The following is a 27,134-nucleotide window of genomic DNA, read 5'->3' on the forward strand; positions in this document are numbered from 1 at the left end:
CTATTGAATGGTTTTGAGATCGGATGTTTACTTTTTGAGTTATTCGAAGTTTTATGTCAAAATTTTCAGTTTTTTGACAGTATCTGTCACAATTGACCTTGAAAACAGAATATGTTTTCAGACTTAGATTCCGCACGGTAATACCTATCCAACAAGCCATAGATTGTTAAAATCCGTCCATTTTTAACGGAGATATCGAATTTTTTGTGTAAGCGATTTTTCCCCCATATTCCAGCAGTAGAAGTTCTGAGCGCTGTATGGCAAAGAAAGGCTTGGGAGCAACGTAAAACACGATTTTTTATACTGTTACATACAATAGTTTCTAAGTACCAAAAAGACTGTGAACAGCATTATTTTTCATGACATTTTGCCTCGGACCAATTTTAGCACGGTTCGTTTTTGGCAACATAATCGTTCGAATATGACATATTGGAAAGATGGCAGTACTTCCGAATTCTGAACAATTTCATAATTATATTGATTTAAACTGCAATAAAAGCTGGAAGAACAAAACACCCATATACCATTTGAATCAGTTCGTCGAGATCAGCAAATGCGTATGTGACAAATAATTTCACTCAATTTTTTACCTTATTTTCGAAGATGACTCAACCGTTTTCTACAAACTCAGATTCATATGAAAATTCGTATGCTCCTAAACATGGTTCCTAAATTATGTTTGGATCCGACTTCTGGTTCCGGAACTACAGGATGATATGTGAAACGAAATTAAAATTGTGTAACTTATTTTCCTCGTAGATGGCTGAACCGATCTAAGATTCAAATGATATCTAAGAATCATCTAAGATTTGCTGATTTGAATAGTCGACAACCAAATAAACTTATTTCAGTTTTAGTGGTATTCAGTTTTCGATTCGGAAGGCACCCAACAATTTAACTCGTACTACGATTTCTCAAAGATGTCTATACTGATTTTTAAACATATTGAAACAAATGTAAACTAATCAGGTGAATTTGTCTGACTTCGGCTAAACCGATTTTCGAATTCCGGCTCCAGTATCGAATCGTTTCTCAAAGCTCAATCGTTTTCTCAAATAAAGCCAAATCGAATTTCAGAAAAAAATTCAAATTAAAATAAACTTATAGTCCCACACAAAATTAATTTTATTCAATGCTGACTTCCGATTCTGGAATTACAGGAGGATAAATTTTTAAAATTCAAACCGATATAGAAGATGATAATCCCGAAAAGCTTGAAAGTTGGACTCAAAACTATTGCAATTTATTCGTCATATGGCCATACGAATCGGTTTGGTTTATGCTGGTTCCTGAATACCGGCTCTGGAAGTACCTTAAATTACCGTAAATTCTAAAGTGGAACTCACTTCGACATATCATGAAAAGTTTAATCGATTGTAACCATTTTAGATAGAGTAATGAGTGATTAAAATGTCAAATTGCAGCTTAAAACGACGGTCATTAAAATAATGTCATGAAAACCGAAGAATATTCATGAAAAAAACACATGCGGATTGATAAAAAAAAGGTATCATCTCACTGGTAGGTGGATAAAGCACGTTTTTTATACCGAAATTCTAAATTCAAATATTTCTTATCAGAAAAAAACTAGGAAAACAAGCAATTTTTTCTAGTCTCGTAGATGAGTTTGAAAATCAGTTATCATTGTTCAGTTCTATGCCTGCCAACCCTCTAACACCGGTATGTTAGTACCAGCTATTCGAAAGTATACTGATTACCTTATTTACGCATTTATGGTTCCAATCACTATGATTTTTTTACGCCGTTCAAAACATTTCATGTTCTATTTTGGGTAAACTGACAACTCGCATAAACGAATACTATTAAAAAAACTGTACAAGATATCGTCAAATGTTCAAGAATATGGGTTGGATCATACATGAAATAGTTTATTACGCTGATCAAATGGTACTTTTACATGCTGGAAGTTATCGTGAAAGAACTAGGATTTCCTCATGCACGAGCTGACAGAGCCATAAAAGGATGTTGTCAATGATTTATTCGGGAATAGTGAGAGCTCGATATCTTGTCTCTGCTTTTAATCAATGCCCTATGAAAGGCAGATGGTTTCTTATAAAATTTAACACTTGCACTGGAGGATTTCTAGTAAGCAAACTTAAAAATTTTACTTGGCATCTCTGCCAAAAGTTGGTCAGTTATTTTTACCCCTTCACTGTCTATTTTACTGAAGTTTACAGCATTTTAATATCAAACATAAGAGCAAATAGAAAAATGAATCGTCTGGTGTACTAAAGGCAATTACAGATTTAAAAGGTAATGTTCTCTAATGACAAGAATTATTTGTTTCTTCACTAAAAGCTTCAACAAGTATGTATCTGTCAAAGACGACTGAATTTCTTGAGTAGACGATTTACAATTTTTTATAGTAGTTTATATTTATAGTTAATATTAATAATATTTCGAGTGAAGCGCAAGGTTTTGAAGATAAATACGTCGATTAATACAAAGTATCGTTGTTTAATTATTCTTATTATAAAAACATTGTCATTTAACGGTCAATTTAAGAAAAAATATTTTTCTGGTTTGTGGTCTCGAAGGGGTTAAATCAATACGAATGACAGTTTCGCTATCTTTGCGGCATTTTGTCGCTGTCTGGTCGCATCGCATTCTTTGTTGACCGCCAGTGAAAATTACAATACAAAGCGACTGCGAAAAAAGGAAAAGTTTCTCGAATTACTGAAAGTGAATCGAAGGCCAAACATTATTTTTCAAAACTTCTTTACTATTACACAATGGATAACTGAAAGAAATTTTGCACAGATCAAAATTTAAAACAGAAATAAAACAAACATAAACAGTGATGTCTGATTTTTCGTATTAATCGATTATTAGGTTTTCAATTGATAAAAAAAGAGTCGATTAGTGTAATCGATTACTATTAAGCATTAATCGATTAATGCAATTAATCGATCAAATTATTCTATACAGAATCAAAGCTGCCATTATTGTATCAAACAGCAAGCAAAAATATGAGAAAATGTGGTTAAAATGTCTTGAAAATTGTCAGTTTCTCAGAATATTCAATAAAATCTATGATCAAACGGATGGAAACATTTATGAACATTGTAACCGTGGCAGAATGGACCATGAATCATTATTTAAATTGAAATTCGCATTTCCTTGAATTATGACAGATGAAACTGCAACTCTCATCATAGCAAAATTTAGCCTTAGGGTGAAGCCAGAGAGAAAGCGACACACGACGCGAAACGAAGCGATGCGAAACTTGACAGATCGCACGGAGTTGCGCAGCAGAGCTCCGTCCATTAAAGTTCAGCAGAAAAATGACATGTATGTCAGAGTGAGTGCGATGCGATCGGCAGTATTCGCCACAACGCATCTTGTTCACTCTGACATACTTGTCATTTTTCTGCTGAACTTGAATGGACGGAGCTCTGCTGCGCAACTCCGTGCGATCTGTCAAGTTTCGCATCGCTTCGGTTCGCGTCGCTTTCTCTCTGGTTTCACCATTAGGGTGCAAACAGAGTGAGCGCGAGAGGCTGAATCGATCTTGATGCTGGCCAAAAAAGGAAACGTACTTACAGCAAAACATAGGGACCCTGTCAGAGTGAAAGCTGAGCCGATTTCTCATTTGTACAATGAAAGAGTCCTTTTGATTTGCTGCTAGTATCATTCCCACTTTTGATTTGTCAATGTAAGTCACCAGCTCGGCTCAGCTTCTCGCGCCCACTCTGTCTACAGTCTGAAGCTAAACGTTATCTACAAACTGATATGAATCTCGAATAATTGATTTCTATTAATCGATTAGCTCGATTAGTGGTGTTGCCGTTAATCGATTACAAATACTCGATTACTTTAGCCTTTTAATCGATTATTTTGATAAATCGAATCAAAAAATACATCACTAAACATAAATACAGGATTTTCATGAAACATTAAAAAAGATGGGAGCTACGAATTCGTTAGAAATGTCATGTAACATAGACATCGAATTTTGTAAAGCCTTCAAAATGGTAAAATTATGGTGGTAAAAGTCGAATTTGAAGATATCGATTGTTGATCGATGGTAGAACACGCATTTGTTTTCCGATACAAATTGCCGAATATAAAAAAAAATCTTTCTAGAACGGAATGTTTGTTTTGGTATGAGATCCGACTGGCAACATGATTGCGCTTTTTGTGAAAACCAAACGGACCCGTACAGACCAAACAAATTCGTAAAGTCTAAAAAGAATAGTGCACAACGACGGGATCCCAATTAGAAATTTTTAAATTATATAATATTATTAAATTACACAATTCATAATGCACAGAAGTCTGGCTTCCCAATAGGGGTAGAATGCACCCCTAAGGAAATATAGCTATATCTTAACTATAGAGAATAACACGGAAGAGTTTCATGCATGACTATCTTCCGTAATCATTACTCCTCAAAATTACGTACAAATACTCGCTAAATGCATTGAAAAATACATGAAATATCTTATTTTCCAAAACCCTTAAAAATTGTCTATTTCAATATGCGGGGCATGACGCCCGATCGTGGAAAACATGAAAAATATACATTATAAATTACGCAAAGTGACGATTATCTGAACATAGAGTCAGGATGATCTTAAACAACGGATTAAAGCTCATGACAACCACGGGGCAATATGCACCCTCATAAAGCTTCTTCTTCTTATTTTAAGAATACTTTAGACTTTTCGTTGACAAAATATTTGCCAGGTGGAAGATTGTTCACTATTATTCATTAAATTGATAACTTATGGATATTTTTTGTAAGCAAATTCTTGAGCATTTTCCCTTACACAATTCGGGTCGTTTTGCCCCCAAAAATATGAGACGATATATTTGACGATTTTTCTATAAAATTGCAAATACATCGTCTGTATTAAAACCAGTGCGGTAAAATTTTTCCAAGAATATGAATCAAATATACCACAGAATGTCACAGAAAAATTAATAATCGAGTTTTTGTTTGTTGGTATTGGATTCGTGGTGAGGAAATATAAAAAAAAAAAATTCTCAAATTCTCAAGCAAAATCAGATGTTCAGTTCTAAGCTCACCACTTGGGCAGCGCAGCAATCGCAGAATAATTGGTTAAAATCATCAACACGCCGATTGTAGCGCTGCCCAAGCGGCAAACTTAGAACTAAACAATGCAGTTGGATTAGGGATGTCGGATTATTCGAAGTACTCGATTGTTCAATAATCGCGTAAAATTTTCCAACTAATCGATCAAATTATCGATTATCAAGGTCATTAATCGATTACTCGAATAAATATTCGATTATTATTATTGGATTTTTCGAATCATTCGATTAGTTTAATAATCGAATATTAGTTTCAAACTATTCCAATGAATATCATTCACTAATCGATCCCCATTTCTTCCGATCCTTAGGCTGGATTTCGAAACTAGTACATCGGTTTTGGAAAATTTGTTAGTTTTTTTTTAATTTTTCTCTCAACAATCGAGTTGAAACTATATGAAAAACTTATAAAAGTCTAGTCTAAAACTGATTAGCTTGTGTATCATTGATTCTGCAGATATAATTCTTACCAAAGACGTCAGTAATGTTTACTGAAATCTGAAATTTTCAAAATTTTACTGAATTGCAAAGTTTGCAGTTCATGTCAGTAAAATAAAAGGGGCTGTCCATAAAAGAAGTCACGCCGCAAGGGGAGGGGGGTGTTTCAGAAAACGTGACCTTTTGTGACAGGGGGTAGGGTTGTTGGAATGTGACGTCCAATATTTTCAATGAACGCATTTTTGAAATACCTATTACTGCTTTACCCTATTTCCTGAAAAAAGTCTCCACAATAAACGTTTGCATTCTAAAGAAAAAGTGTATTTGTTGATGTAAAAGCTTCTTCTTCTAATTTCCGGAATGAATGATGCAGGAAATCATTTCTGTTGTGATCAGCCAAAGTGCACGAAGGGGCGAGTAAATTAGCAAAATTAATAAATTTGCCTAATATGAGTAAAAAATAGATGCCTCCAAACGGTTTAACTTAGGTTATGCACTGACAATTTTAGTCAATGTATATGAGTATATGGGTGCACCAATCGCTTGGAAATTTGGATTTTTTAACTTTCGGAAATCTAATGATAGGTAGTAAGCGGATGTGGATTATGAACCACACAAAGAATGAAAGAATTTCAAGAAGTTTGTTTGGTCGGTCGCATCGAAATTTCATGCTTCTTGGTGTATTTATAATTCATTCAGGCGGAGTAATATTAATGAAACCAGCAAATAACATTAACATATATGCTGTGATTATCAATAATTATAATGATAAGAAAAACATGTTCAATCATAAAGATCATGTCATGTCTTATCTTGATCATATATGGTTTTCCTCCACCAAGATCAAAGATGATCATTCAATGATTGAACTTACATGAATCAAGAATCATTTAAGCTCAAAATCACTACCGATTTTGTGTGACGGAAGATCAGTACCGATTTTGATCGATGTGATTTAAAGATCACTGGTCAACTGATCTTCAAAAGATCAGATCAGAAGTGATCTTTATTGGGAAAGATCACAAGCAATTTTCTTCGGCAGTGATCTCGATTTGATGAGGTTTTGATCTTTATTTTTTCAGCCCTGTATGCTACACTAAGGAAATATTATTTCTTAGCAAAAAAAATAATATAACATCTGTGTACCCCTAGGAGGATTAAAACAGATGATTTAAATGTTTCATAAATTCCAATCAAATACATTTTGTTAAATTTTATAATTAATATTAATAAAATAATTTCGATGGCTTTGTAGTTTTAGTGATATTTTTTAATCTAATGGCAGCATGTAATAAATAGAATTTCCCCTCATATTTGTATGGTTCGTCATACATATTGAGTATGTATTAAGATGAATTTTATTTATTTTGAATTCATGACATGTGATAGGGGAGATGGGGGGTCTTTGCTTCTGTGACAATTTGTGACAAAGGGGGGGTGGGGAGTCAAAAATTGCCAAAAAAAAGCGTGACATATTTTATGGACAGCCTCACAGCTTATTTTTCGTAATAATAAAAATGATTACTGAATAACGAAAGCAAAATTTGATGTGTACACAAATTCATTACTGTCAGCACTGGTATTTCTTATATCCTATATTGAATTTGATTTGATTTTTAATGTTTCGCTGAGCAAGTATTCTTCTCATGCGAAAATTCAAAACACTATTAATTAAACAGTCGAGTTCGGTGTTATTTGTTTTGTCCGAGTTTTATCACGAATTAATGCAATTTTGAACACAGAATTGATAACTTCCTGTTTACCTAATTACTGTCTCATTTCATGCATAACAAATATCAATATTTAACCTCCATAAAAGCGGTGCCTTACTTCGCCACTGCACGGAAGAAGAATTCGGTGTTGAGTCATATCACGCGGTCGGATAGCAATTCTCGCAGTTCAATGGTTCAGCAGCAGCAGCAGTTTGCTTCTTACTTCAAAGCGTGCCCGATGTGAAAAACTGGTAAAACAAACAACACTCGGCATGAGTAATTTTTTTTTCTGGAGAGGCCACTACGGTGTTTATGACATAACTCAACAAATGAAGTACTAATTGCATTGACTGACTGAACGATTCTGGCGAATGTGGCCCTGTTTACGTTTCACACAAGGTTGCTTGATTTCCGTTAGCCGAAATCCACTGGACTTACCATATCTGGGTACGTTTTATTGCTTCATATCGATTCCGCACGCACTGCTTCAAGGAATTTTACTAATCCTGGCTACTAAACTGAGGATAATCTCAGGGACGCACAACCGTCTAAACCACGACTTATCAGTCCTAATCTGACTGAACCCGAACGGAAAACAACACAATCACTAACGACAACCGATCGCCATTAATGGCACACATTTGTCAAACAACCACGCGAATCAATTCTAGGAATGGCACCGATGCACTGCCGATCACCCGCCACTGAAGGTGCCTTCGCGCGATAATAATTTCTCTGATTTTGCAGTTTTTGTCCACCTTCATGACCGACCAGCGTAAGCTTGTTAGTCAGTAACCGACCGCACGTTGCCAGCCCGCCATACCTTGACATTCACCGGCGATAATGTTTTCTATTTCGCTAATTAATCAAATAATTAGAGCCACAAACGACCGAACAGGCGATATTGCACCGCGAAAAGATTGGCGAATCAATAGTGGCTGTGGCGCGTCGTGGAAAATGTGCGCCGCCCGGGAATGCGAGCACCTACTAACTATTGGAGCGAATACAAGACGCGCTTCGACGAGCGACGAGCTGTGCTTCATTTTCGGCAAACCCGTTATCATATTTTTGGGAAACCTCGCCTGTTACCCGTCCCGTCCCCCCACCTTCCGTGTTCGTTTGCGCTGTTGTGTTCCCTCTGACGTATCAATTCCTACTATCGGGAGACCTAGCTGATAGCAACGAAATCGACGCCACTCAAATGATAAGAGAGACTGACCTGGAATGAGGTGACGGGAATGTTCAGGGTTGTAGGCTTATTTTTGTGCATAGTTCAATGAAACTCGATTCAGGTTACTGGCAGAGGGGCGCGGTGTTCCACTTTGGGAATTTATAGAAGGACGGCTCATAAAATTTGATCCGATTGGAAAAATATCGCTTGAAACATTTTCGTTTTGATGAACCAATCACGAAGTGTTTAGTGAATTATTATTCTTGACTAGAGAACTACTTTTCTGTTAATTAACTAAAATTTGGCACTCCTTCAGAGATAAAGTGTAACTTCTGAATTCGATAGTAAAACCGCAACTAACCTTTCCACTAAAAATGGTGATATTTACATCGTGCAATCATACGATTAAAAAAATCTCTCAAACTACTGATCTGAGCGTGAATAGTGAAATGTTATGAACAAGAACTAATAACTTCCTATCTTTATTTCGTAAGAAATGCGTCTTTATTTCGACTTTCGTAAAAGTTTTAATCTTAGATAAAAGGTTGATCAAAAGCACTGTTGTGAACATTGTGACTAGATTAGGTATTTAAGCGAACTATTTCTTACTTTTGACGTAGGACTACGTCTTTGTTTCCAGACGAAGAAATGTATCGTGCAAACAGTAGGTTTAATGGTTACTGTTTGATCAATTTTTTACCATATTTTCATTGCACTTATTGCTTGGAAATACACTATTCATACTTTGGTAATTAGTGGTCGAAACCTCAATTAATAACAAACAATGTTTAATTGTCTGCTATGTTTCGATCCATTATCATGGCTTTCCCTAACATGGGCGGTGATTCGATATAAATAAGTTCACTTTGCATTTCGCATTGCATGGGTAGTATTATTTAAAACTGATTCTCTTCATACAACCGGAATTAGTATTGAATCGATTTGTTCTCTGTGCGGTTCGTTGACGCATTAGTTTATTGTACACATCAGTAAGTAGATCACGGCAATCATTTTCATTGGAATTTTTAATGATTTTTTGAATTTGATAAAAATGCCTGACGACCATAATCAGCACCTCTCACCAACAAACTAAACGCTCCTTTTCGGGGCATTTAGAATTCTCAAACAATAATATTGAAAAGTATATTTTGAAGAGATAAAAATGAGTACACTAAGGTCTTTTTTTATGCGGTTTTTTATGCGACTTTTTTATGCGAATTTTCAGAGTTATGCGGTTTTTTTTATGCGGTACGTAAACTCGCATAAAAAAAAGACTTCAGTGTATATGTGAACCGTGAAATAGCTGCTACCTGAATACTCAGAACAAAAATAAACTGTAAAATTAAACAATATATGCGTAGTTCTACGTCAACTTTTCGAACAACCAGCTATCCCTTGTAGTTTTTAACTTGCCCGGCAAACGAAAAAGTTTTTTCAAAGATTATCGGTATATTTTCATTGCTTGGGAACAAGAATTTTTTATTTCACTCAAAGCAACAGTATATCAAGTTCTTTCGGTTTTAACATAGAACTACATCTTGGTTCTATTAATACACGTGTGAAAACTAAAAATACTGAAAATAAAAACCTATAAATAACTGTTTCTGGGTTTCGAACATATACAGCTCGACCATCTTTAATAAATTCAACTAAGGAGTGTATCGATAAGTAGTTAGCAACGTTCAAACAGTTATTACTCTGAAATGGCTTAATTTTTTGCAGCGTGTTTTGCGGTGACATGTTTGTTTACATGTCAATAACAGCTGCGCAATCGATTGGTTTCGGTACGGTTTACCGTTTCAATGATGAGTCGAATTGATCCGGAAACGCGAAAGAAAATTCTGCACACTTGGTGCTCAGAAAGTGGTGTCACGTACAACGAAATTGCAAAACGGGTTAAAGTGCACCACACCGGTGTCAAAAATATTATCGTGAAGTTCGGTACGACCCTTTCCATGAAGGACTTGCCCCGATCCGGTAGGAAAACAGATCCCAGCCAGCCCGGCCGGGACTTAAAAGTGGTTGAGTACATCAAGAAAAACCCATCGGCCTCGACGCGGGATTTAGCCAAGTAGTTCAACACCAGCATCGGGATGATTCAACGGATCAAAGTTCGGAACTCCCTGAAAACGTACAGGAAACAGAAGGTGCCGAAAAAGTCCCTGGTACAGCAAGTTTAGGCCAAAACAAGACCGCGAAAACTGTATAACTGGATTCAACAGAATAAAGACGGATGCATTGACGACGAAACCTACGCCAAGGAAGACTCTCGAGCGCTGCCCGGACCGCAATATTATACGAAATCGGTGTACCAGGCCTGGACGACACTGACACCACGGTGGCGATGGAAAAGTTTGGCCAGAAGGTGTTAGTCTGGCAAGCAATTTGTACCTGTGGTTTGCGGTCGTCGATTTTCTTCACGAAGGGCACAATTAACGGCAAGGTGTACGAAGAAGAATGTTTGAAGAAGAGAATGCTGCCACTGTACAGAAAGCATAAGGCTCCTTCTCTCCTCTGGCCGGATTTGGCTTTTCAAAAAATAATGTACAATTCGTGGAAAAGGACATGAACCCACCGAACTGCCCGGATCTTCGGCCAATTGAAAGGTATTAGGCAATTGTCAAGCGGCACTTTCGGAAGGAAGGTACAGTGTCCCAAAACATGTAGGAGTTAAAAAAACTGGACAGCTGAAATAATAAAAAATAGTAAAATAAAAATATGCATGCTTAATTACCATACATAGTTAGTGTCTGTTTTACTAGCAAACTAGACAGATAAGCCCACCGCACTCAACCACTGAAAATATTCCATATTTTTATGCATCGGTTTTGTGCGACACGCTTTGTGCGACGATTCGTTCAATTCATGCAGTTGGAATCTCGTGTGCTTTATTTTGACTCTGAATTTCACCTTATTGCTCGTTCATACCAAACATTTTAAGAAAACTTCAATTTTCAGTTTGCTGCGGTTATTTTCATACCACTGAAAATTTTATCATAAATTGTTGACCATATTTCTGGTGATATAGAGAAAAAATTATGTTGCTGCCTTAAATACAACAAGAAATATTTGTGATTAAGTCTATCCATTCTTGTTCACTGTAGTTCTTCAGGAATCAGGATCAGACCATGTACCAGAGTTTGCACTGATTCGGGCAGAGTAAGATAACACGTTGCTAAACGCTGTGCAATGCCTCGCTTTGCTTTAAATAAAGATTTTTTGTCCGACTCGTAGGAAACACAATAATGCTCGGTAATGAAAATAATAATATTCTATTGAAGTGCAAAGGAGAGCACTATGAAATTCTACGAAACTTCTTGTTTTTAATACGAATCGAAACACCTCACGTGCGATTGAAAATTTAAACGATGACGCACTAATCGTTAAGATTACTGTCTTTGCAAATCATCAGTTTAGTGCAAATCTAGAATAATTTCATTAGCTTCTTAAGCTTTTCGCTGTGCGAAATTCGTTCGAGAAAAATGTTCCCAACAGTGTTTAACATCGTAGAGAGTTCCACAATTTGGCTCTTCTGAATGCCAGTCATTGATCCCGTGCAGCATTTTGATCATTTCTTTCAATGAAGTATGCAAATCCAAAATGAAATTATCGACATTCTATATTTTACTCTTTTTTAATGTGAAAAAGCTACCAAAAACCAAAATCGTTTTAGTTTAAAATTAGTCGGCAGTGCGAACAGACGTGTTGGGTTTTTTTTCGCAAAGCTAGCTTCGCTTCAAACAAAAGTGATTGCATCATCCAGCGTCTGGTCGTTTGCATTGGAGGAAAAGAAAACGAAAAGTGGACAACGATGGGGAACATTTTACATAATCAGCCGTTCTAATGGCTCTGAATGTTATTTAAAGAACTATTAATATTACTTTCCTTGCAAACGGTATATCAATATGAATTCCGCGTTTACATTATTCAGCTGTTGGTCGTTTGCATGAGGGTAACAGAAAAAATACATTTAATCGACCCGCAAAATGAAAAATGATAATCCGAAATGAAGTAATAAACCTTAAAATACTATACGTTGTTATTTTTGTAGCCGTTAGAATCGTTCTTTTGAGCTTTTGATCTACTATTTTCATTATTCGTTCCGTTTGCAGTGCGTCTTTCGCTTCAAACAAGTGCGGATAATTCATCAAAGTATGAACACAACGTAGAGAATGCAAATACAAATCGACAGTTCTAAGTGTCGTCACCTATCCATACGACTTCTAACTTCATGGGTGCCACACTTGTAGTCGAACGGCACACAAGCATGTGGCAGATTTACTTTGCGCGCCGTTCGCCAAACGAGAGGCAACCGATTTGTTCGGAATTTTGCCTATGGAAATAATTCTCTACTGTGTTGAAAGTTGGAGAAATGGTAACCTTATGTTCTTTTCATAATCCAAAGCATTTTACAAAGATCTCATGAAACTTTACTTGAAATGGATAATTTATTAGTAAAACAATGTAAAAAAATGTGCATTTTTTCATATGATCTGCGCCTTGTCGACAGCAGCTCTACGTCAATCTCGCTGCTATCCCGATCAGATGCACATAACAAAATCATAACACAAATATATCAACAGTTCATATGTATAACAATTTTTGTTATTTTAAGATATTTAACAAATAAAAACAGTTGAAAGTTAAAACTTATGATAGTAATATAACAACAAAATCAGTTACGATGTTTTATTTTCATTTGCAAGACCTATGATAAAGTTCATTAATTGAAAAAAAAAAAACGAGTTCTTCGGCTGCTTCATATCGAAATATAATGATCAGAATTTCAAAGAACTAAAAAAAGAATCCAGACCACTAAATAAAATATTCATTTAATAAAAAAATCATTCAAAAATTTTGGATTGAAACGTTGCTAAAAGTTAGCTGTGATATAGTTTTTCTGTGTTAAATTTGCTAACTAATTTATCATAGCTGTTGTTATAAATTCCTGCTTTCGGACTTCTGTAGTTATACCAAATTCAGTAGTAATTGTGATACAAACGTTTCAAAATCTGATACGATTTTGTTCCCGCTAGAGTCTTTTTTGTTATTTTAACAGCTTACCAGCCAAAAATATTTCAAAATTTGTTACAAAATATTTCTGAAATAAATTACTTCAGTTGTTATAATTCTTTTATAACCATCTGATCGGGATGTCTCCAACATTACCTACTACTTTTTTAATGTATAATTTATTGTAGTATAATTTATTGTAATATGAATTAAAGTATTAGGATTGAAATTTAAATTGGACAAGTGGTGAATTTTACACCTGATATATACATGATTTGGTTATTACCATGAAGACATCATTTGCTTCCGCAATTCTGTGATTTTTGTGTAGGGAAAATTCTAAACCTACTTGTATTGTGTAATGGGGAAACAGAACATATATACTAACTTACTAACTAATAGAGAGAACGAATCGATTCAATTGAAGATTGAATCGATTTTTGTCGGAATTTGCTTATAATATTATGTGACATTACATCTAATGGTTCTATATTTGTGAGTCTGTGTAACTCATTTGTACTAAACCAGGGAGGACGCTCCAAAATCATTTTCAGAATTTTATTCTGACTCCATTGAAGCGTTTTCCTCCCGGTGGAACAACAACTTGACCAAATTGGTACTGCATAAAGCATGGCTGGTCTGAAAATTTGTTTATTAAATAGTTATTTGTTCTTTAAAAAGAACTTAGAATTTCTGTTTATAAGAGGATATAAAAATTTAATATGTTTATTACATTTTGCCTGGATTCCTTCAATGTGATCCTTGAAAGTGAGTTTTTTTGGTATACCTTAAACCCAAGTATTTTGCTTAATCAGAACAAGTGTAGTTCTTCCGACCATACTTGGGGACTCGAATTTAGTGTTCGACCCCCTCAAGTAGAAGGTAAAATAGAATCAATCTAGAATACCCATCCTTTATTTCATCTCATATCTCATAGCTTTCCAAAAAAAAAACAATTAAAATTGATATAGTAGACATTATGCGGCAATTAAAACCAAATAACATACTCTCGAACTACTTTCGAGCTTTTTCGCTGTTTGTAAGAAGTAGATGATTATCTTTCAAACCGTCTTATTAAGCGCACCGGTACATTCATGCAGTGTCACGAAAGAAGAAAACACAACACCACCTCTACGAACGAAGCACGCTGTGTACGGTGATCGATTTCATAAACACGGGAAAAAAACGAAACTCAACACCAAAGCTTGATTTGGCTTGACACAGGTGAGTCCATCGGCACCGAGCACACATGAGCCCGAATTTTCAACCGTTTTGAAGGAAGGCACGGCAAAGGAACGAATGTCCGTTACCAGTGTGTGGTTTTCGTTGAATAATATATTCCAAAAATATATCACACATTATTACATCGAAACAACGTATTGAGTAGATTACATCAGCTTGACTGAAGACTGTATTCTGATGGAAATTATGCATCTTTTCGTGTAATATTACAACCTTTAGAAAGACACCAACACTACTAACTATTGATGTGCAGCGATTACGATATAATATCACAACAATCTTGGTGATACTAGACCGTTTTTTTTTCTTGGTGATAAATATTTGATTCCGAGAAAAAAAAATCAGATTTGCTCATTCAACCCTTGTTTCCCCAACTTATCGCAGTAGCAGCAAAATCAATATTTATAAACGGTGTTCGAAAGTACGGCTTCCCAGACTATTTTCGTAGCGCGTTCGTTCTCGCAGTCAATATTTTTAAATCGTATGCATAATCATGGGAAAACAATTCCGCAACGACACGCAAATTGCTAGACACACAAGGAACAAACGCTGCCGTGGCAGAACTAATTGCACGCTACCTACAAGTGTTTGGTGGTTCAAAATGAGCGTTGATTGTCCGAATAGTTGACGGTAAAATCAAACGCGCCACATTTTACCACCAATAAAAACCGCGCTCGCTACAGCAAAAACACGACATTGGTGCTGATCTTGTCACACCCACGACCGACAACCGGAACATATCATCGTTAGTGATAGTTTACCGAAATTAGCCCCGACTAGCACTTGCCTTGGTACGTTTAGATATCCATAGACAACAACAACAAGTCCCAATCCTGTCCTGTATCATATCTCGCATTGCTAATCTTCCCGCCTCTGACTGCTGTTCTATTTCCATAAATTTCAATTATAAACGTTCCGAGTTCGCTATTTTGCCGATGACGGTCACGACGACGGCCGTGACGACGCTGTACCCGATTGGAGCAGCCTTCAGTTCCGGCTTCTAAGCTGTGCTGATAAAATGAGTAAGATTGGGTTTCCTAAGCAACCAAAACATGAGAATCAGAGAATCGACGATTTCAATTTTTGGTGCGTTATAAATTTGGCACTCCATTTCTCATATCAAATTCAGCTCCATCGTAATTGATAGGGAATGATTGGGAGATAATGCCTACTCTATAATTACTCAATAGCAGGATCATTTTCTTACGTATGAGTTCAAAGTGAGCTTTGACCAACTGCTGATAAATTTGATTGACATGTGAGATTAGGTGAATTTATTTTCATGTTATTTGACATTTTTAGTGGTGTACGTCATTCCCTTGGAAAACACGTGTTGATTTGTCCGTAGATTGGCAATTCCGGACATGGAAAGCAGGTCATCAGATTTATTCATTCAAAAACTATTACTTGAAAAAAAAATAGTGTCCAAGAATAAGTTGTAGGAAATCAATTGGAAACCTAAATTCAATTAAAAAAATACACCCTGGAGAAAAAGTAGATTACTCCTTTTAAGGGCTGAGGACAGTACCGTAAAGTGGTAGGTTTTTTGCTATTTTCCCGTTTCAAATTAAATTTTGTTGGGAACGGTGCAGAATATAGAAGAACCCACCTGACAATGTCTTCGAAATTTAGTTGAGAATATTCTGTGAAATTTTCAGAATCATTCATTGAGTTTAGCGGTCGTGTTATATTTTTTTTTGACTGAAGAACTGCTGAAAATTGGAACGCTCGGAAATGCATACCTCTACTTGTTCATCGAATATCTCGGCTTTGAAGGCTTGTATCATAAATCTACCGTGACAAAGTCTAGATAATTTAGTTTAGATGCGATTAGTACATAAAAACATATATGTTATCGCGATAAAAATAAAATCTTGTATTCTTCTGTGAAACAAAGCCAGTTTCAATGCATCCACCATTTTTTTCGCTTTGGTTTCCTGATAGCATTCTGAACAAGGAGAGAGAAATAAAATTGGCTCGACAAGGCTGCCAAACACACAGACATTCAATCTTTGTGAAAGTTGAATATTTTTTCATTGTTCATTGGAATCCATGTAATGTTCAATCCATACGATAGATTTATGTGATAAAACATCTAATCAAAATAATAAAATGTATGCTGGCAACCCGGTACAGTTTGCTCATATACGAGAGAGTACATAAGAAATACGATGCGCAAAGGGAATTGAGCGAGCCACGTGGTCGATTTAAAGCTCAACACGTGGCCCTCTGTCCTCAGACCTTAAGGTGAAATGTATTCCGAGAAAATGGGCGCAAAATTTTAACCACATGAGTTGAACGAATAGTCGCATAAAGCATAACAGGCAAAACTGGCACATAGAAACCAGCAATATTTTCAGTGATTGAGCGCAGTGGGTTTGCCACACATTTTATTGGCTTGTAATAAAAAGACTCTTTTTGATCCGTAAGAAATTTGTGATTGTTATCTGTTATTTGATTTATTTTTCTTTACGTTTCGTTTTAGACTCGTCAGTGCCGAGCAGTTCAAATTGAAATGCTTATTGCAAACTTAAACAGTTCAACTTGAGCCGCTAAGCAGACGTAAAGTTAATGCTATTTGCAAAACACTTATTAAATTGGCCCCGAAGGGGTAGTTGATATTACAGAACAAAGCAACATCAATACTTTGAGCTAAACAGACATTACTTGCATTATGAACGAGAGTTGGCTTAGAAAATGAATGATTTCTTCTAACACCCATTTTATTGTATTGAACACGTTGTTATTTTAACACAAAACGTGTCATACATATTTAATATTTATATATTTCAAAACAAAAATTACGGCTCAGCAAAGCAAAATTTCAAATTTCTAAGAATACTTAGTTGTGATAAATTTAATTGCACCAATTTTAGTGTTTTTGGGTTTTTTTTGTAAATTCTACCTAGTTTTAGAATAATTGATCAAGTAAGTGACACGCGCACTCCGCTACATTTCACCAAAATAATTGGAAAATCATTCGAAAAACGATATTGAGAAGGAAGAATTTCTAAAGGGGTTTTTCAATACACAGAGGTCTATTATTATGCGGTTTTTTATGCGGTTTTTTTACGCGGATTTTTTAACGCGAATATCCGAAGTTACGCGGTTTTTTTAGAGCGGATTTCCAAAGTTACGCGGTATTTTTATGCAAATTTTCAACGTTATTAAGCAATATAGAAAATGAAGATAAGTTTATAAAATTCACTTGCCACTTACCTTTTTAGATTCTTTGTGAAATTTTGCTTCAAATACTATTTTTCGGTTATGAAATCATCCCCGTGAAGCGGAAAAGTAACCGTTTATATATTTCAAAAACCAATTACGGCTCGGCAAATTCAATAATTCTAAGAATACTTCTGTTTTATTTTTGATTAATTGATCGAAAAAGGCGACGCGCGCACTCCGCTATATTTCACCTTAACCGGTTTCTGAGAAAATCAAGTGCAAATTTTTGTCGAATTTTGAGTCAAATACGTAAATTGATTTGAAGTTTTGCGAATTGTTTTAGCTGTAACTAATTTTTTGAAAGGCGCAAATCAAATTACCGAAAAATTTTAGTTCAAACAGTAAGTTTAAAATAATAAAACACTGACATCTTTTATTACGCAGGGGATACTTCGAAAATCCGCGTAGAAATATCGCAAAACTGAAGAATTTTTTATCCCAAATATCTAAGAAATACATGAAACGTCGAGATCTGATGTTATCCCGAATTTGTTTCAAGTCCTTTCTCTGACACTAAGAAAATTTACGATTTAAATACAAAATATTTTTTTAAACTTCACCTGATCTCGGCGTTTCATACATTTCTAAGACATTTGACATCAAAAAAAGAAATTCTTTAGTTTTGCGGTCTTATACGCAAATTTTCGAAACTATACGGTTCTTTTTGTGGGGTTCTTTTGCGCGATTTTTTTACGCAATACGATACGTATTACCCCACGTAATAAAACGACCTCAGTGTTTTATTATTTTAAACTTACTGTTTAAACTAAGATTTTGCGATAATTTGATTAGCACCTTTCAGAAAATTAGTTACAGCTAAAACAAGTAAAATTTTGAAATTTGCCGAACCGAAATTTGTTCCGCTCCACGGGGATGATTTTATAACTGAAAAATAGTATTTGAAGCAAAATTTCACAAAGAATCTAAAAAGGCAATTCAAAATTATAAAACTTTATTATTTTAGCCGAATTAACCGAAATGTGAGAAAATTTCAAGTAAATTTCATAAATTTATCTTCATTTTCTGTATTGTTTGCGCGCTGCTGTTTCGTATGGTGGTGTGAGAAATGCACGGTGGGTTCGGTACATATAAAAAAATTACACAAATTTATGCATTGGGTTTTGTGTTGAACTATCAACGAGTTGAATATAATAAAATGGATTTATAATACTTTCTTTTTCTAAGGTAACTGACGCTAATAATGCCAGTAGTGTCCAACTCGGTTTAGTTCAATTGATTGACGTTGCTTGTGTAGAACAATATAATAGATATTATTTCAGGTTGTAGATAAAAATACAAATTATACCTAGACAGGCTAGTGAATGAAATGAACACAAGCCAAATATTATAGTTCAGCTAGAACGTTGAAACATATACCAGTCATATAACCTGGTGCCAGAATCACAATTCAAAAATATAAACGTTTACGGAAAATGTATTTATTTGGTGCATTTTCGTTATCTGGAGAATGTCCAGTAATTTATTTTTTCAACAGTTTTTTTAACGACAATGAAATTTGTCCACGCTCTCTCATGCGGTGAATTACATTTTGGTACTAGCATCGCGAGTATTTGATTATTTTCTTGTTTTCAATCGTCTTTTAGAAGGAATCTATGCTTGCTACTAAACTCAGGCACATACATTGCTAGCATGTTAGTCAATTATAAATACTATTGGTTAAAAGTTCTAGTGTAATAGTAATCAATAACAGAAAATGCATTGTTTTAGGATATATTCAGATTGTGAAATATTAAAAAATCCATCTCTTATTGATTCGTAATAAGAGTCTCTTGTACAAACCAACAAAACGTGTGGTAAGCCCACTGCGCCCAATTTCTGAAAATACTCCTGGTTTCTATGGGTCAGTTTTGCCTGTTATGCTTTGTGCGACGATTCGTTCAACTCAAGTGGCTAAAATTTTGCACACATTTTTCGGGACTACATTTCACCTTAACAGATTATCTTCAACTCAGATTCAAATGAGAGGCCATTTAGTGTCCCATGGTCTGTTATTGAATTTCATCTTCATCCGACTTGCAGTTTCGGAATAACGGGGTAAAATGTGCAAATATGTTACAAAAAAGTGCACGCGACTGTCTCAGGGAGCGATGGACCAAATTCAAAAGTAAATCAAATGAAAGATCTTACAAACTATTAAAATTTCATTTAAAAAAACGTGTTTTTTTTTACAGAATACAAAATGATTTCACCTAGTCGTATAATTATTCAATTTAGCCGATCAAGTTATTTTGATTTTGAGTATACCGAATCATCGTTTTTGGTTCCGGAAGAACCTGAAAAAAGATTGTGAACTGAAAATCACTCCAATTTATCAGAAACGTTTGAACCGATTTTTACAAACTTAGATTCAAATGAAAAGTATTGTTTTTCCCATAAGTTGTCGAGATCCGGCTTCTGATAACAGAAATACAGAGTGAAGTGTACATGAAATTGCAACCCATCATTCAGAACGATAATGCAAAAACCGGATTTTTTTTCAAAATTTGGCTCTTGACTATTTAAATTTATAGGTTATGTTAGTTGCTGGCCAACCGGTTTCAGCTATACCAATTTCCAGTTCCCAGTTGCGGAAGCACCGGAAATAGTGACCAAAACTAAAATACAGAACTCTCCTCAATTTTCTCAGAGGCATCCAATCAGCCGCCATAACTTTGACAAAAATGATAGGGTTATATAGCTTTTATTGAGGTTTGTGCAGATCCGACTTCCGATTCCAGAACAACAGGGTGAATTGTGTTCAAAATTTCAAACCGCAATGACAATGCTGAAAATGGATGGGCGGTAACTTGTAGGCCATATCGTACCCTCTCATTCTGCTACTAACGCATAACCATCAAATTTTTTTGTTAGTTGATGGTCGAAAAATTTGATTTTCGATATATTGGTTCTCAGTTCCCAGTTCCTGGTTCCGGAAGAACCGGAAATAGTGATCAAAAACTCTAAAACCGAACTCACTTCATTTTCTCAGAAATGCCTGAACAGATTTTCACAATCTTGGACTCAAAGATCTCTCGATTCTGATTTTAAATTTCTGTAATTGTTGTGATATTTTTTTTTGCAATAATGGAGATTGGATAGCTTCGATTTCCACAACAGAAGACTAGACAGAAGACTAGACAGAAGACTAGACAGAAGACTAGACAGAAGACTAGACAGAAGACTAGACAGAAGACTAGACAGAAGACTAGACAGACAATTAGACAGAAGACTAGACAGAAGACTAGACAGAAGACTAGACAGAAGACTAGACAGAAGACTAGACAGAAGACTAGACAGAAGACTAGACAGAAGACTAGACAGAAGACTAGACAGAAGACTAGACAGAAGACTAGACAGAAGACTAGACAGAAGACTAGACAGAAGACTAGACAGAAGACTAGAAAGAAGACTAGACAGAAGACTAAACAGCAGACTAGACAGAAGACTAGACAGCAGACTAGACAGAAGACTAGACAGAAGACTGGAAAGAATACTAGAAAGAAGACTAGACAGAAGACTAGACAGAAGACTAGTCAAAAGACTAGAAAGAAGACTAGACAGAAGACTAGACAGCAGACTAGACAGAAGACTAGACAGAAGACTGGACAGAAGACTAGACAGAAGACTAGACAGAAGACTAGACAGCAGATTAGACAGAAGACTAGACAGAAGACTGGACAGAATACTAGAAAGAAGACTAGACAGAAGACTAGACAGAAGACTAGTCAGAAGACTAGACAGAAGACTAGACAGAAGACTAGAAAGAAGACTAGACAGAAGACTAGACAGCAGACTAGACAGAAGACTAGACAGAAGACTGGACAGAATACTAGAAAGAAGACTAGACAGAAGACTAAACAGCAGACTAGACAGAAGACTAGACAGAAGACAGGACAGAATACTAGAAAGAAGACTAGACAGAAGACTAGACAGCAGACTAGACAGAAGACTAGACAGAAGACTGGAAAGAATACTAGAAAGAAGACTAGACAGAAGACTAGACAGAAGACTAGTCAAAAGACTAGAAAGAAGACTAGACAGAAGACTAGACAGCAGACTAGACAGAAGACTAGACAGAAGACTGGACAGAAGACTAGACAGAAGACTAGACAGAAGACTAGACAGCAGACTAGACAGAAGACTAAACAGAAGACTGGACAGAATACTAGAAAGAAGACTAGACAGAAGACTAGACAGAAGACTAGTCAGAAGACTAGACAGAAGACTAGACAGAAGACTAGACAGAAGACTAGACTGGACTAGACTGGACTAGACTGGACTAGACAGGTTAGACCGTCTTGATAGACTAGTAAGTTGAAAACAAAGAACAGAAGGCAAAACGCCAGAACGTTCAGATCTTCTCCAATATCAAATCAGTCGACAGCTCAACGATAGGGACGGCAAAAAAGCATATGTAACTCAAGCAACGTCACATCCAACAAATAACTTAACTGTCCTACGCGACCGAGAATCAGCTCACGCAACTCTAAACCATTCAGCTCACCGGATCATGGCTAATTGAAGCTAACCTCAAATGATTCGTAACGCCTCATTGATGGGAAGTACTTGCGTTAGTTTAGTTGACAGAGTGTGCACGAGTGCACGATTCCTCCGTGATGTCTCGGTTCGATACGGAGATGCGCGGAGGAAGTGTCACTGTGGTAGTGTCGCGTAGCGTCGCATCGTCGCGAAAAAAAAACATGGCGAGCAACAAAAGTGGAACGTTAGCTTAATGCGTCCGCAATTAAGAGGAAGTTGGAATATGAGACTAATGGAAATCTTACTCGGCGCTTTTAATCGTTTGGTTTTTCGTACGATTTACGGACAGAGCGATGGAACGATGCTCTCATTTATTTTTTGTTTTAATATGCGTTTTGATGGGTGTTAAGGGGTTTGCTTTGGCTGCCCGGGACCTGGCGATGGACTTGCTGGCACTTGGCACAACAGCAGTGTCCAATGGCATGAACTTTTTGGCTTGCTGTAATGATGATGAATTTGCGAATTTACGGCCCATATAATATTTCAGTTTCCACCAGACTTATTGATGGTAGGTAAGTTATGTGGAGTCACCGAACTAATTCAGGAATTTCCAAATATGGTCAACGAGCGCAGCTGTTGTTCGATTACTAGTCATCCAACGTCAGCCAATTTAATATATGAAAACATGTGCTAACTCCGCACATGTTAAAAAAACATGAATTATTTTGTAGTGAGTAAACACACTCATTCATTTCAAATTTGATATTCATTCTTCCTATAATATTAGCGAATTAGTTAAATATTTCCACAACTTCATACAACATAAAGCATTCTCTTCTGAGGTATTTTAATATTTTATTGGGTTAACAAGATACCGTTCATAAATCCGTCGGTGCCCTCTTGAAACTGATATTTACTTCACCACCAAAACCAGATGGCACATCAATATTGTAAGAGATCTTCAGGAGAATTCATCCGTGGCACATGGCAATCACCGCCAATGTCAACAGACGGCACTATACCTTTGGAACAATAAACAAACACCAGTATGTTTTTTCCAACTCATATTTTCCCAAACAATAAAGTCACAATGAAAGTACAGCAAGCATCGCGAAGAACCAGCCCAAAATGACACCGCGTCAACAAACGCAAGGGAAGAGATTTCGCCTTCGAATTTGGCATTCCGATGAAAAAAAACACGCAGATTGATCGCAAGAAGACGCAACTGTCAAGCGGTTGTGCTTGTTCGCGTTTTGTTGTTTACTTTATATATCTTTAAATATTTATGTGTGTTGTCCTCGTCGAAATTACAGCTCCCTCGTTATTAACATTTTAGTTTGCCAAAAAGAAGTATACAATTCTGAACGCCTGACAACGTGATCAAACGTCATCTGAGCTACGATCACTGCATATGGTTGAAGCGCTATAGAGATTTTCGTTCAGTTAGAGAAGTAGAGAAGATTCAAAGTCACGAATGCAAATTTAATGTTAAACAAAATTTAATTCAATGCTTGAAGATGATTTCATGTAAATGTTGGCCATGTCTCCGCTTTAGATGCCATGCGCAAGGTCCAGTTTTGGCACACTCTTTCAAACATATCGGTCGGTACTTCACAAATAAATGTTTCAATATTGCCTTCCAGTGCGTCAATTGATGCTGGTTTGTCCTTGTAGACATGGCCGCTCAAGAAACAGTCCAAAGGCGTCCAATTGACGAGTCCTAAACGTGAGGTTAACTGTTTTCCAAAGGCGACTCTCAATTTGGTTGTTGTTTCGCGTACCGTGTGGGATGTGGCACCGTCTTGATGAAACCACGGGTCAGGAATGTCAATTTCTTCCATTTTGGGTAAAAAAAATCATAGAAAATCACACGGAAGTGTTCGCCGCTCGCAGTAACGTTCTGCCTATCGTCTTCTTTGAAGAAGTCCGGTTCGATGATGTCACCGACCCATATCAAACTTTTTTGAGAAGCATTGCACAGTGGGAAACCCGCAAAGAAATCGGGAACCATGAAAAAAGGCATCAAACAAGAGTGTTTCCTATGTAAAAAATCAAAGAAATTCAATGGAGTGGTTTTTAATGGCCGTACGAATCGCCATCCTGCTCATTTTACCCCAAATGCCCAGCAGTTTAAGGGTTTTCTGTAGTATTTGTTCTGTAACTTGAAAAGAAATCGAGTGCAATCTACTGAAATAGCTTGATTTTATGTAAAAATGTCTGGAGAATCGAATGGAAGAGTGTACACTGGCCGCACAAAACGTTTTGGCGGCTATTTTACCCCATTTCCTCCATTTCATGATATCTTATTGTAAATCGTCCTTAAATCTCGGTAAAACTTATTGGAAGTTTACTAAATCTAGTTTATCTTATGTAAAAAAGTCTGTAGAATCGAATGCCAGAACTTATACTGGCCGCACGAAACGTTTTGGTGGCTATTTTACCCCAATTCCTCCAATATGTGTAATTTTCATCTAAATCATCCTTAAGTCTTAAGCGAACCACGTTGAAAGCATACGAAAACTATCTTATATTATGTAAAAAAGTCTGGAGAATCGAATGGAAGAGTGTACTCTGGCCGCACGAAACGTTTTGGTGGCTGTTTTACCCCATTTCATGATATCTTATTGTTAATCGTCCTTAAATCTCGGTAAAACTTATTGAAAGTTTACTAAATCTAGCTTATCTTATGTAAAAAAGTCTGTAGAATCGAATGGAAGAACCTACACTGGCCGCACGAAACGTTTTGATGACTATTTTACCGAGATTTACGGACAGTTTTGATCATTCTCGCTTTTCAGAGTCAAGGTTTCAGGCTTAGAATTAAGTTGCAGAATTCATGCTCAAAATTAAGTTCCAAAATTCAGCTCCAAAATTTATTTGTCGTTTTCTTGCTCGAAAAACGAGCTTTGATCATTCCCGTATTCCGTAATCCAGGATTCAGGTCCAGTACTTAGTAACAGAGTTACAGTAAAAATACAATACAGTTATCCAAAAATCAGTTCTAACACTCAGATTCAGAATTCCATTCAAGAATTTAGTTGCAAAATTCAATTTAAAAATTCAGATCCAGAATCCAAGAACAGAATTCAATTTGAGAATTCAATTCTAGAATTCAATTCCAGAATTCGATTCCAGAATTCAGTTCCAAAATCCAAACCTAGAACTCATTTAAAAAATTTAACTCGAAAATTTATGTTCAGAATTTAGTTCCAGAATCCAGATCAATTCTCAAATTCAGTTTCAAATTTCAGCTCCTTATCATAACTTAGTTCTAGAATTCACTCTTAGAACTCAGCTTCAGAACCAAGGTCCTGAATTAATGTCCACGAGCTAGTTCCAGAATTCGGATTTGGAATTTAGTTCAAAAATTCAGTTCCAAAATTCAATACCAGAATTCAGTTGACAACTATGTTTCAGAATTCAAAGCCAATTCTGAATTCAAGATCTAGTAAAAATTGCGTTTATGTATTTCAACTTGAACATGTATTTGTATCTGGAACTGAACCGTGATTTCACATATTACTGATTGAAGTCTCGATCCTGGTAGTGGACTTGCACCTATCATATTACAGACCCAGTTCCTCGATCTAGGAGTTCGAAATGCGAATCCTGAACCTGGATCTAGAACCGGTCCTGCACTTTTAATTAAACGGATCCAGTTCCAGTAATTGAGTAGCATCAGATCCAGTTCCAGCATTTGGAATTCTATTTGGACAGCAACAATTGCTTTTTCACATTTCTCTCGACAGTTTTTAGCACCGAACGATTCTTTTATTCGTATACACGTCATTCGGTTATGTCTTTGAAATAACTCGCTTGTCAATTTTGTATTATCAAGATTGAGATTTTTACAGAATCAAGATTTGAAGACTCTTGTATTAAAGAAAAAAATGATAATGTAAATTGATTTTAACAATACCGATCACGACGACGCTTACCTTCGCGATATTTTAAAGATGTAATAGTCGGTAGTCAATTGATTTGAAACCAATAGAATCCCCAATCGTACCTCCAAACGCGATATAATCAAGCAAAAAGGAAATGCTGAAATGCATTGGTAAATTTCTAATGAATTGTTAGTTTTAAAACTTATAGTTTTTTTTCCTTCAATCTCTAGGCAGCCGATTACCGAGAGAGAGAAATAGTTATATGAAAATTATAACATAAAAACACTAAACAAATCATTTAACCAGCATATTTAATAAGAAGGTGTAAGATCAATAAAATCATGCATATTATTCTAGTGGAACAATTTTATTGCCGATGAATCGCCATATTCGAAAAAGAGACAAAGGACAAATGCGAACAAATTTGACTCAGCACCATCTAAGACGGCTTAGAACATGCATTATAAAACTAATTTCAAAATTTAAGTTAGTGAAAAAAAGTTTGTGAAATAAAGAAAACTAACTAAGCGGAACGCTTTCAGTGGAAGCTTCGTGAGAATGAGCGATGAGAAACGCGTATGAATTGAGCTCAACAACCTATAGCGAGAAATAACACGAAAGAAGAAATCTTATTTCCCTAGATTAGACTATTCTTAAAAGATTAGAAAAAATTATCTCGAAAAATGTTAAATAAATATAAACACTTTGTTGAAGTCTAGAAGTGAAAGTATCCCTACTAGGGTATATTACGATATGAAAGCAGGAGCCTAGTGGATCTTCTCTTGTGTTTGCCGCCTTATTCCACACGGCCTCTAGGCTGTTTTTGTCCGGAGAAAGCGAAAAGGTACTATCAATCTCTCATTGGACCCCATCCCCTTATCCCGC

General features: G+C 36.0%; 1 protein-coding gene across 5 annotated transcripts in view; it reads right to left on the bottom strand.

Annotated features, from left to right (window-relative positions):
- LOC131425812 (chondroitin sulfate synthase 1) overlaps positions 1 to 27,134 on the bottom strand; it is a 67,534-nt gene that overhangs the window by 28,136 nt on the left and 12,264 nt on the right. For 2 of the 5 annotated variants that reach the window (XM_058588016.1, XM_058588015.1), the window contains exon 1: positions 7,668 to 8,395. The exons of 1 other annotated variant lie outside the window; for it this stretch is intronic. The gene's annotated coding sequence lies outside the window, so the exon portion shown is untranslated. Of the gene's footprint in view, positions 1 to 7,347; positions 7,563 to 7,667; positions 8,397 to 27,134 lie in introns of those variants that run through there. 2 more of the 5 variants (XM_058588011.1, XM_058588013.1) reach the window with 2 other exon arrangements.

Source organism: Malaya genurostris, chromosome 1 (genome assembly GCF_030247185.1).
Source record: "Malaya genurostris strain Urasoe2022 chromosome 1, Malgen_1.1, whole genome shotgun sequence".
NCBI classification, from domain to species: Eukaryota; Metazoa; Arthropoda; class Insecta; order Diptera; family Culicidae; genus Malaya; species Malaya genurostris.